The sequence below is a fragment of the Chionomys nivalis genome, chromosome 4 (genome assembly GCF_950005125.1).
Source record: "Chionomys nivalis chromosome 4, mChiNiv1.1, whole genome shotgun sequence".
Lineage (NCBI taxonomy): Eukaryota > Metazoa > Chordata > Mammalia > Rodentia > Cricetidae > Chionomys > Chionomys nivalis.
The window spans coordinates 104,552,658-104,564,208 of NC_080089.1; the positions used below are offsets into that span (position 1 = coordinate 104,552,658).

General features: G+C 42.6%; 1 protein-coding gene across 3 annotated transcripts in view; it reads right to left on the reverse strand.

Annotated features, from left to right (window-relative positions):
* The window catches only part of Rbm6 (RNA binding motif protein 6), a 113,727-nt gene extending 103,468 nt beyond the window's left edge, over positions 1–10,259 (reverse strand). Inside the window, exon 1 of one of the 3 annotated variants that reach the window (XM_057767195.1) lies at positions 10,159–10,259. The gene's annotated coding sequence lies outside the window, so the exon portion shown is untranslated. Of the gene's footprint in view, positions 1–9,708; positions 9,944–10,158 lie in introns of those variants that run through there. The other 2 variants (XM_057767199.1, XM_057767194.1) reach the window with 2 other exon arrangements.
* Between the last annotated feature and the right edge of the window lie 1,292 nt (positions 10,260–11,551).

The window sequence follows — 11,551 nt, forward strand, 5'->3', positions numbered from 1 at the left end:
ATAGGCGGGAAAACCAGACAGGAAATAGAAATGATGTAATGAGAACAGGCGAATTCTGGGAAGGAGGAAGTTGATTACTCCCACTTCTGCCCAGACCACCAAAGCAGCAGGATGTGATCTGCCCCACTGAAAAAAGGTACTGAGCCACATGGCTAACATAGATCAGAAAAATGGGTTAATCAAGATATGAGAGTTAGCCAGTGAGAGGCTAGAGCTAATGGGCCAATCAGCTTTATAACTTATAGAGATCTATGTGTGATTTTCTTTGGGGCTAAACAGCTGGGGGTACAGGCAGGACAGAAACCCCAACAATAAGCAGGCCCCCCTCCATGTTACAACACAGGGTTTGAGGCCAGACTAGGTTACCTAAGACCTTGACTAAAATAAGTAAGTAAAACTTAATCCCAGAACTCAGGAGCATAGATGTCCAAGGAAGTCAGAGGCAGTGGATCCCCCTGGAGTTGGAGTTACAGGAGTTTTTGTGTGCTGGGAACTGAACTCAGGTCCTCTGCAAAACAGGAGACATTTTCTTTTCTTTTTTTTTTAATATTTATTTATTTGTTATGTATACAATAGTCTATCTGTGTGTATGTCTGCACACGGATGGTTGTGAGCCACCATGTGGTTGCTGGGAATTGAACTCAGGACCTTTGGAAGAGCAGGCAATGCTCTTAACCACTGAGCCATCTCTCCAGCCCACAGGAGACATTTTCTTAACATTGAACTGTCTGTTTCTCCAGCCCCTAATTTTTTTTCAATAAGATCTTCCTTACTTAGCCCAGGCTGGCTTTGAATTTCTGATCCTCCCACTTCCCCCTCCTGAATGAGGGATTACAAATGTTACTAAAAACTAGGGTTCTAACCCAAGACTTTTTACATATTAGGCAAGCACCAAACCAACCTCCTTAGCCTCTCCAATTTTTTTTACTGAGGTAAAATAATGCATGGTAACCTATCATCTTAATTATTTTTGAGCATACAGTTCAATCCAGTGGTATTAAATACACGTATAATGTTGTACAACCATCAGGACCACCCATTTCCTTACCTCTTCTAATCTCGTAAAATTATGGATTAAACAGTAATTTCCCATTATTCTCTTGCCCTTCTCCTGGCAACCACTTCCATATGACCTATGGTTTTGTTTTTGAGACAGGGTTTCTCTGTGTAGCACTGGCTGTTCTGGAACTCACTCTTTAGACCAAGATGGCCTCAAACTCAGAGATTCACCTGCCTCTACCTAGAGTGCTGGGACTAACTCATACCTGGCTGACTTAGTTCCTCAACAACAAAAATCATACAGAAATCTTCTGACTGATTTCACTTACCATGACAATCTTCAAAATCTAGCCATTCTATAACATAACAAAGTGACCATCCTTTAAAATTAAATTGGGGTGGGGGAGGCTGGAGAGATTGATTAAGAGCACTGTCTGTTTGTAAGCTGCCTGATGTGAGTGCTGGGAATAGAAATAGGATCCACTGCAAGTGCAGTCAGTGCTCTTAAACTCTGAGCCCTCTCTCCAGCCCCCAGTTCCCACTTTAAAAACATCTTACCTTGGGGCCGGAGCTCAATGGTTAGAGCACTTGTTTCTCTTAGAGAATCTGGGTCTGGCTCCTAACACTCACATGGCATCTCACAACTTTCTGCAACTCCAGTTCTGACACTCTCTTCTAATCTCTACAAACACCAGGCACATGCATGACAACATAAACATAGGGCAGGGAAATATTCATACAGACAAAAGCACATAAAAAAAATCTTATATTTGATCTGAAAAGATGGTTCAGTGGTTAAGAGCACTTGCTACTCTTCAGAAGACCTGGGTTCAATTCTCAAGAAACAATTCTTTAAATCCAGTCCCAGGAATCCAACAACCTCTTCTGGTCTCCTGGGGCACCGGGCACACACATGGTATACAGACATACATGCTGGCCAAACACCCATATACATAAATTTAAATAATAACAAAAATTGTAAAAATATTCTTTGTATGTATGTGTATGGTGTATGTATACATATATACATTCATTTAAGCAAAGGTGCATGTGTGCCGTGGTACGACTATGGACACCAAAAGACAACTTCAGGTGTAGTTCTTCACTGGCCACCTTCTTTGAAACAAGTCTCTGTATTGGTTGGTGCTGCATTTACCAGGCTGGCTGGCCCACGAGCTTAGGAGGGCTGGAATTAATTAGCCCTTTTAAGGCTAATTAATATTCCGAAGTATAAACATACATAAAGAAATCACTTTGCTCATCCATTCACCTATCAATTAGTTCTTGGGTTGCTTTCTTACTTTATGAATATTGGTGGATGAGCATGGATACAAATAACTTTTTGAGATTACGTTTCCAATCCCTTTGGATACACCTAAGTATAATTGTTGGATTATATGTTTTTTATTTTAATTAAAAATTTCCACCTCCTGCCGGGCGGTGGTGGCGCACACCTTTAATCCCAGCACTTGGGAGGCAGAGGCAGGTGAATCTCTGTGAGTTTGAGACCAGCCTGGTCTACAAGAGCTAGTTCCAGGACAGGCTCCAAAGCCACAGAGAAACCCTGTCTTGAAAAACCAAAAAAAAAAAAAAAAAAAAAAAAAAATTCCACCTCCTCTCCCCCTCCCCCTCCAGTCCTAAAAGCAGTCAGGGTTCCCTGCCCTGTGGGAAGTCCAAGGTCCTCCCCATCCATCCAGGTCTAGGATGATGAGCATCCAAACAGACTAGGCTCCCACAAAGCCAGTACATGCAGTAGGATCAAAACCCAGTACCACTTTCCTTGACTTCTCAGTCAGCCCTCATTGTCAGCCACATTCAGAGAGTCCAAAGAACTCCTACATCTGATAAACACCTTTAATAATGTAGCAGGATACAAGATCAACTCCAAAAAATCAGTTGTCCTCCTATACACAAAGGATAAAGAAGCAGAGGGAAATCAGAGAAGCATCACCTTTCACAATAGCCACAAATAGCATAAAGTATCTTGGGGTAACTCTAACCAAGGAAGTGAAAGATCTATTTGACAAGAACTTTAAGTCTTTGAAGAAAGAAATTGAAGAGGATACCAGAAAATGGAAAGATCTCCCATGCTCTTGGATCAGTAGGATCAGCATAGTAAAAATGGCAAGTCTACCAAAAGCAATCTATAGATTCAATGCAATCCCCATCAAAATCCCAACAAAATTCTTAACAGACCTTGAGAGAACAATAATCAACTTTATATGGAAAAACAAAAAACCCAGGATAGCCAAAACAATCTACAATAAAAGTACTTTCGGAGGCATTGCCATCCGACTTCAAACTCTATTACAGAGCAACAGTAATGAAAACAGCTTGGAATTGGCATAAAAACAGAGATGTTGACCAATGGAATCGAATCGAAGACCCGGATATTAACCCACAAACCTATGAACACCTGATTTTTGACAAAGGAGCTAAAATTATACAATGGAAGAAAGAAAGCATCTTTAACAAATGGTGCTGGCATAACTGGATTTCAACATGTAGAAGAATGAAAATAGATCCATATCTATCAACATGCACAAAACTCAAGTCCAAATGGATTAAAGACCTCAATATAAATCTGACCATGCTGAACCTGATAGAAGAGAAAGTGGGATCATATGGTTTTTGTTTTGAAACTTGTTTATAAAAATAAAACCAGGCCCTCTTCAGGCTTACAGCAACCCCCTACCTCTGCCTTCCAAGTGCTGGGATTACAGTTGTGTATCATCATGCAATAGGAGGTGTACATCCCTGGAATCCCAGCACTTGCAAGATAAGAGGTCAGAAGTTATGCCTACGTAGTGACTTCAAGGCTCAAGCTGCTACATGAGACCGTATTTCAAAAATACAAAATATATATTTTTATTATTTTTTTTTTTGAAGTTAAAGCTAATGAGCCAAGCAGTGATTTAATTAATACAGTTTCTGTGTGGTTATTTTGGGTCAGTTTTATATACTGGCCAGAATGACCAAGCGGACTCCTTACAGGTTACCTCACTCATTCGAGATGTATCCATTTGCCAACAAATTTCAAAATGTCATCATTTTTTTCCACCGTGTAGTACCCCATTGTGTAAATGCACCATATCTTCTTTATCCATTCTTCAGTCAAGAGGCATATAGGTCATTTTCAGTTTCTGGCTATGACAAATAATGCTGCTATAACATAGTTAAGCACATGCCCTGGAGGTGTGACAGATCATGCTTTGAGCATATATCCAAAGGTGGTATATTGTTGGGTTTTGAGGTAGATGGTCCTAATTTTCTGAAAAGTGGCCATACTGATTTCCAAAGCAGCTGTACCAGTTTGTACTCCCACCAGCAATGGTGTTCCCTTTACCCACATCTTCTCTAGCATAAGCTGTCATTAGTGTTTTTTATCTTGGCCATTCCGACAGGTGTGAGATGGAATCTTGGAGTTGTTTTGATTCATATTTCGTTGATGGCTAAGGATGTTGAACATTTCCTTAAGTATCTTTAAGCCATTTTAGATTCATCTGTTAAGAGTTCTATGTTTAGGTCAGTACCCCATTTTTTATTGAATTATTTGTTCTTTTGATGACCAATTTCTTGAGTTCTTTGTATATTTTGGAGATCAGCCCTCTGTCCAATATGGGGGTTGGTAAAGTTCTTTTCTCATTCTGTAGGCTACTGTTTTGTTATATATTTTTAAACATATATCATATATATGGTATCTACAGTCAGGGATATAATAATAAGTTAGTTCCAAGACAGTAAGGGTACAGAGTGAGACTAGGAACACCAATGTTATTATTATTATTATATCTAAATTTAATTATTTAAAATATCAAATTAAAAATATTTAATTATTACTTTTAAAGAATAAAGGTTAAAGTAAAATAGAGCTGGAGTGGGGGTTTTAGCTTAGTAGTAAAATGCTTGCCTAGCATGAAATGCTTAAAATCTGAGGTTTAGTTTGACAAAACATTGCAAAAACAACTGAACAAACTATATTTGTATATCAATGTTCAAGCATTATTTACTACAGCCAAATGTTAAAATAGATGATTGTGTAAATTGGGTGGAGGTGGCGCGGGCCTGTAATCCCAACACTTGGGAGGCAGAGGCAGGTGGATCTTGTGAATTAGAGGCCAGCCTGGTCTACAAAGCAAGTTCCAGGAGAGCTAGTGCTGCTCCACAAAGAAACCTTGTCTTAGCTGAGCGGTGGTGGCGCACGCCTTTAATCCCAGCACTCGGGAGGCAGAGGCAGGTGGATCTCTGTGAGTTCGTGGCCAGCCTGGTCTAAAAGAGCTAGTTCCAGGACCGGAACCAAAAAAGCTACAGAGAAACCCTGTCTCGAAAATAAATTAAAAAAAAAAAGGAAAAAGAAACCTTGTCTTGAAAAAAACAAAACAAAAACAAACAAAGACTGGGAAGGCAGAAGAATCTAAATTCAGGGCCAGCCTGAGGGAGCTCCAGGTCAGCCAGGGCCACACAGAGAAATCCTGTCTCAAAAAACAACAAACACAAAAAACAACAACAAAAACTAGATGACTAGCCGGGCGGTGGTGGCGCACGCCTTAAATCCCAGCACTCGGGAGGCAGAGGCAGGCGGATCTCTGTGAGTTCGAGACCAGCCTGGTCTACAGAGCTAGTTCCAGGACAGGCTCCAAAACCACAGAGAAACCCTGTCTCGAAAAACCAAAAAAAAAAAAAAAAAAAAAGATGACTAGATTAAAAAAAAAAAAAAGATTTATTCAGCCAGGCAGTGGTGGAGCACACCTTTAATCCCAGCACTCGGGAGGCAGAGGCAGGTGGATCTCTGTGAGTTCAAGGCCAGCCTGGTCTACAGAGCTAATGCCAGAACCCAGGACAGGCTTCAAAGCTACACAGAGAAACTTGTCTAAAAAAATATTCATTTATTATGTACATAGTGTTCTGCTTCCATGTATTCCTGCACACCAGAAGAGGGCACCAGATCTCATTACAGATGGTGGTGAGCCACCATGTGGTTGCTGGGAATTGAACTCAGGACCTCTGGAAGAACATGCAGTGCTCTTAACAGCTGAGCCATCTCTCCAGTCCCCTAGATTTTCTTTTCTTTAATGTATTCTAAGGGCTAGAGAAATGACTCACTGGTTAAAAGTGAGTACTACTCTTAGAAAGATGGTTCAACAATTAAGAGCACTGCCTGCTCTTCCAAAAGTCCTGAGTTCAATTCCCAGCAACCACATGGTAGTTCCCAGCCATCTGCAGTGAGATCTGGTGCCCTCTTGAGGAAGAGACCTGGTCAGTCATCCTCATCAACTTAAGACCATAAAACCCAATACAGACAAGTTCAACATAACTGCCATACACGGGCTGCCCATGCATGTTTCAGCAATGCCAGGGCATAGATTCCATTTTTCATTCACTTCTCTTGCAGAGGACCAGCATCCACATCAGGTGACAACTGCCTGTAACTCCAGTTTTATGGGGTTCAATGCCTGTGGCCTCCATAAGCATCTACACTCACTTGCACATACCCACATGCACTTACATACATAAGATTAAAAAAAAATTATTATTTTTATTTTCTTTCTTTTTTTTAAATTTAGCTCAATTTTTCATCATGTCTTCAACAGAATATATATCTTGCCTCTGGTTAAACAATTTCAAAGAAAGGGGACTCTCACCCCCAGAGGCAATTGGTTCTGTCTTTTTATTGTTGTTAGATTTATTTATTAATTATGTATACAGTATTGTCTGCATGTATGCTGAAGGGCACCAGATCTCATTACAGATGGTTGTGATGTGGTTGCTGGGAACTGAACTCAGGACCTCTGGAAGAGCAGTCAGTGCTCTTAACCTCTAAGCCATCTCTCCAACCCATAAGTTAAAAATTAAAAAAATTAATCTGGGGCTGGAGAGATGGCTCAGTGGTTAAGAGCATTGCCTGCTCTTCCAAAGGTCCTGAGTTCAATTCCCAGCAACCACATGGTGGCTCACAACCATCTGTAGTGAGGTCTGGTGCCCTCTTCTGGTCTTCAGGCATACACACAGACAAAACATTGTATACATAATAAATAAATAAATATTTTAAAAAAAGAAATAAAAAAATTAATCTGCTTTTAGGTACTCTATACAAAGCATGAAATACTATTTAATTAGAAGAGAAATAAAATTCTGATACATACTATCCTATCAATCAACTTTAAAACGATTATACCAAGCCAAACAGGCCAAACACGAAAGGACCATATTCTATCATTTCATTTATATTTGCAACACAAATTCAAAGAGAAAGTAAAAGTTACCAGGGGTTACATGGAAAGTTACTTGTTCAGGTTACAGAGTTTCTGACAGCCATTCTTGGTTCAATAGTTAGTGACTGTTAACCAATGCAGCCCTGAACTGTATACTTTAAAATGGCTTAAAGAGTAAAATTTTGTTACAGTGTATATAAAAATATATACACTGGTATAATTTTAAAGAATAGCAGTATAATGTGGAGTGAGGTGACATACCCTATAACCTCAGTAGTCTGTAAGAAAAAGGCTGCAGTAGTAGGAATTCCAGGCCAGTCGGGGCTACATGAAACTATCTCAAAAAAAAAGTGAAGTTGCCAAGCTTGGTGGCACAGGCTTTAAATCCCAAAACTGGGAGGCAGAGTGTGGTGGCTCTTTTGTGAGCCTGGGAGCTATAGTGAGCCTCTATCTCACTCTAGTGTGGAAGGGGAGGGGGCTGCTAGGGGAAAAGCTCATTTGGTAAACTACTTGTTGAGCAAACATAAAAAGCTGAGTTCAATAGCCAGCACCAACAATAAGAAGGTAGGAGTGAGGGTTCATGCTTGTGATTTCAGTACTGAAGAGGCGGAGACAGGAGAATCTTGGGGATTCAATGGCAGCAACCTTGCAGAATGAAATAACCAACTCCCACAAGTTGCCCAACCTCTCAGAATAAAGCTTGCACTAGCCTGGGCAAAACTGGGAGTAAAATTATTATCTCAAAGGAAAAAAGAGCAATAGTGGTGGCTAATATTTAGTGAACACTTTCTGCACACCAGACATTGTCCTAAGAGCATTACAAGTATTACACACTCAATGGGAGAGCACCTGCTTAAAATTAACAGAACTGTGGGTTCAATTTCTAGTATCAGAAGTTGGGCATGGTATCACATGCAAAAATTGTCCAGTAGCACAATAATCTATCTCACCAAAACAACAACCCCACACAAGATGAAGAACTGAAACTTGGGAAAGGTAAACAATTTGTCCAATGCCAATGAATTAGTGAAGAGTACAGGGATTCAATGTCTGATCTCTGAAACCCTACAGTTATCAACTCTACTATACTGAGTTCCACATCACGACAAAACTGTTAGAAAAGGCACCCAGACCGGGCTTGTAGGCATGCATTTTTAATCACACCACTCTAGACACACAGGCAGATCTCTGTAAGTTCATGACCAACCTGGTCTACATAGCTAGTTCCAGGCAAACCAGAGCTGCATCATGAGACCCTGTCTTAAGTAAGTAAATAAATAAGTAAAAACTGTTCAATAGTTTTATTATTTATGTTACTCTGATTCTGAATCAAGTCAATAACATCAGTTTATACATTTAAGCATGATGTCAAATTTGTTTGAAAAGTACCCTTAAAGGTACAATGGCAGAACACTTTAGCTTGGAGTACATTTATTATATAAGCTCCCCTTAGCAAGGAACGACAGCAACCAATTGTAGTACTTTGAAAATACAAGCAGAAAGACTAGGAATTTAAGGCAAGCCTAGTAGTTCGAGTCCAGGCTAAGCTATGAGAAACCCTGTCTCAAAAAGACGGGAAAAAAAAGTTATTGTTGGGGACAATAACTTTGCCATTGGAAATTCTTCCTTATGTGAAGGGCTACAAAAACCATAAACTCAAGCCTGGTAACAAACTTCTGTAAGGAGGCTGGGGCTGTTTGCAGCTCAGTGGTAGAGAACTTCCTAGCAAGTATAAAGAAAGCCCTGGACTCAACGACCTGCAAGGATGTTATGACTGCTCAGAACGGAGTCCTACCTGTCCTAGAGATTTTATAGATAGATTATATATACTTATATGTAATCCTATAGATTTTAAACATAGGTAAGTATTTATGTAAGTGTACTACTTAAGGAGTTAAAATTCAGATTCAATTTTCTTAAGTGTCTCAATGCAGTTTAGGATGACCCCAAACCTGACATTCTCCTACCTCATCCTCCTAAATGCCAGGATTACAAGTATGCTCCACCAGAGATGGCATTAGATTCAACTTGTACACTTCCTCAAGATGGTCATACAGCACTCGTTACCTTCCACATCGTCACTATTACTCGCCTTGACACCTTTCCCTTTGATCAGCACAAGCTTGGCAACTATGGCATATTTAATCAACGGGAAGTGGAAAACTAACAAAAGTCCAATTAGTCTCAAAGTCTGAACTTAATAAGCAAGCCTAGAATGTGAAGAAAAAGAAAAAAAAACTACCCGCAGGTTATGTGCCCTACAAATCAAGCCGTTTCTTTTAATTAAAAAACGCAGCCCCACACTCGAATTCATTAGCTCAACGTCAATTCTAAAGTTAAAAACGCATTATTTACAAGGCCAAAAGGAATCTAAAGCAGGAATATGTGGAAATATCACTCTCCTCCTACATTCGCCCAACGGGTGCAGACCCCACCAGTCACCCTCGCCCGCCTCCCGGTTCTACGGGCCCGTGGGCCAGGTTCTGAGCTCTCGCACCTTCCTGACTGGGCGTCTAGGTGGGCGGCCAAGGTTACTTGCAGGGCACAAGAACTCCGTATCCAGTGATGTCTCCGAACTGGATCACAAACACAGGGAAAAGAGAAAGAGAAAAGCCCGCCTGCAGCTCCACGGAACGGAGCGCCGAAGCCGCTACCTCGCGCTGGTCCCTCACCCCACAGCTGGCCGCTCCGCGAAGGGACCGGTAATTCTACCGCCGCCTCGAGCCCCGCCCCGGGCCCGCGACCGTTCCGGGGCGTTCCGGCCGCGAGCAGCGCCTCCCTCAGCACACCGCCGATAGGCTGTCTTCGCGAGCGAGGCCGCGGCCGCCCCGTGTCTTCGAAGTCACGGCTTCTAGGCCGCGCGGGCCCACGATTACCGGAGCCGTCCGGACAGCTGACCCTGTCCCAGCAGCTCGGGCACGCCCTCTCTCCTGTCCTGGGCCCTTACCAAAGCAGCGCAGCCCCCGCGACCCGCTCCTCCTCCTCAGCGGCCGCCACGGACCCAGCGTCGCTGAGACCGGAACTTCCTCCCGGTGGGCTCCGGCTTCCACAAAGGCGACGCGCCACCGCCTTCAGCGCGGGGCCCGCCGGGAGATGAAGTACGGACGCAAATCCCGCGGCCTCCACTCCCGCCGTGCTCCGCGCGCAAGGGCGACAAAGACTGGTGGAGCCGCTACCCAATGGAAAGGCACGCTGCTAGCCCCTGCCCAATGAGAAGGCACGCTTTCCCGCCCGTGGGGCCTGCTGGGAGTTATGGTTTGGCCTCCCGTGGTGTAACTGCTTGTTTTCTGGTGCTATCCTCGTAAATGTGCTGGATGTACTAGAGGCTTTGACCTGACATCCCTAGGTTTACGCGCCGCCAGGGTGCTCCGGGCTCGTCCTGGCTTTGCCCCTGTAGAAGGAGACTGATTGTCAGTTCGTGTGCAGAAAATAGGACACAATCTTTTCCGATTTAATCCGATAAGCAAAGGGCTGCTAGCCATTCAGGTACATCGTAATTCTAACGGAAAACAAGACAAAACTTCTGCTTCGCAACTTCTTTCATAATTTTCCACCTAATGATTTTACAACAGATGACTCCATGTTTAGAGGTAAATTGTCTACATTGAGAGGCTTGCTGGTCCCAACCACCTGGTGTCATGACTGAAAGAACTCTGGCCAGCTCGAGCTTGGCCAGCATGGCTCTGGGAAGCCTGGCCCTTCTCTCATTCACTCTGCCTTGCTCAAAACCATTATATTACATTCCTAAAGCTAGCCACCACGGTCGGTTTCCTTATTTGACCACTTCCTCTTCCTGAGGCTGACTACCAAATTCCAGCTATCAAAGTATTAAAGTCCAGAAATCAAAGCTCGTAATTAACATGGCCAATTAAAATTGAACACCTCATCCTAACATGGGGTTTCCCCTTTGTAAACTGCCATTTTCTTTTTTTTTCTTTTTTTTTTTCTTTTTTTTTTTTTTGGTTTTTTTCGAGACAGGGTTTCTCTGTGATTTTGGAGCTGGTCCTGGAACTAGCTCTTGTAGACCAGGCTGGTCTCGAACTCACAGAGATCCGCCTGCCTCTGCCTCCGGAGTGCTGGGATTAAAGGCGTGCGCCACCACCGCCCGGCTTGCCATTTTCTTAAGTTCCATATCTGTCTCCTCTCTATCCAGAGGTAGTCCTTTGTTCTCTGGGGCAAATAAAACTTCCCTCCTCATCCTCTATCTCCTGTCTTTGTCTCTAATTTCCTGCCCTCTGTCACTCCTTTGTACTGAGAACTTGGTCTTTGGGTCCTGAACCAATACTTTACCTTTCAATGTCTGCATGCCCCTGTCGAATATATCCTGATATTGTAACCGA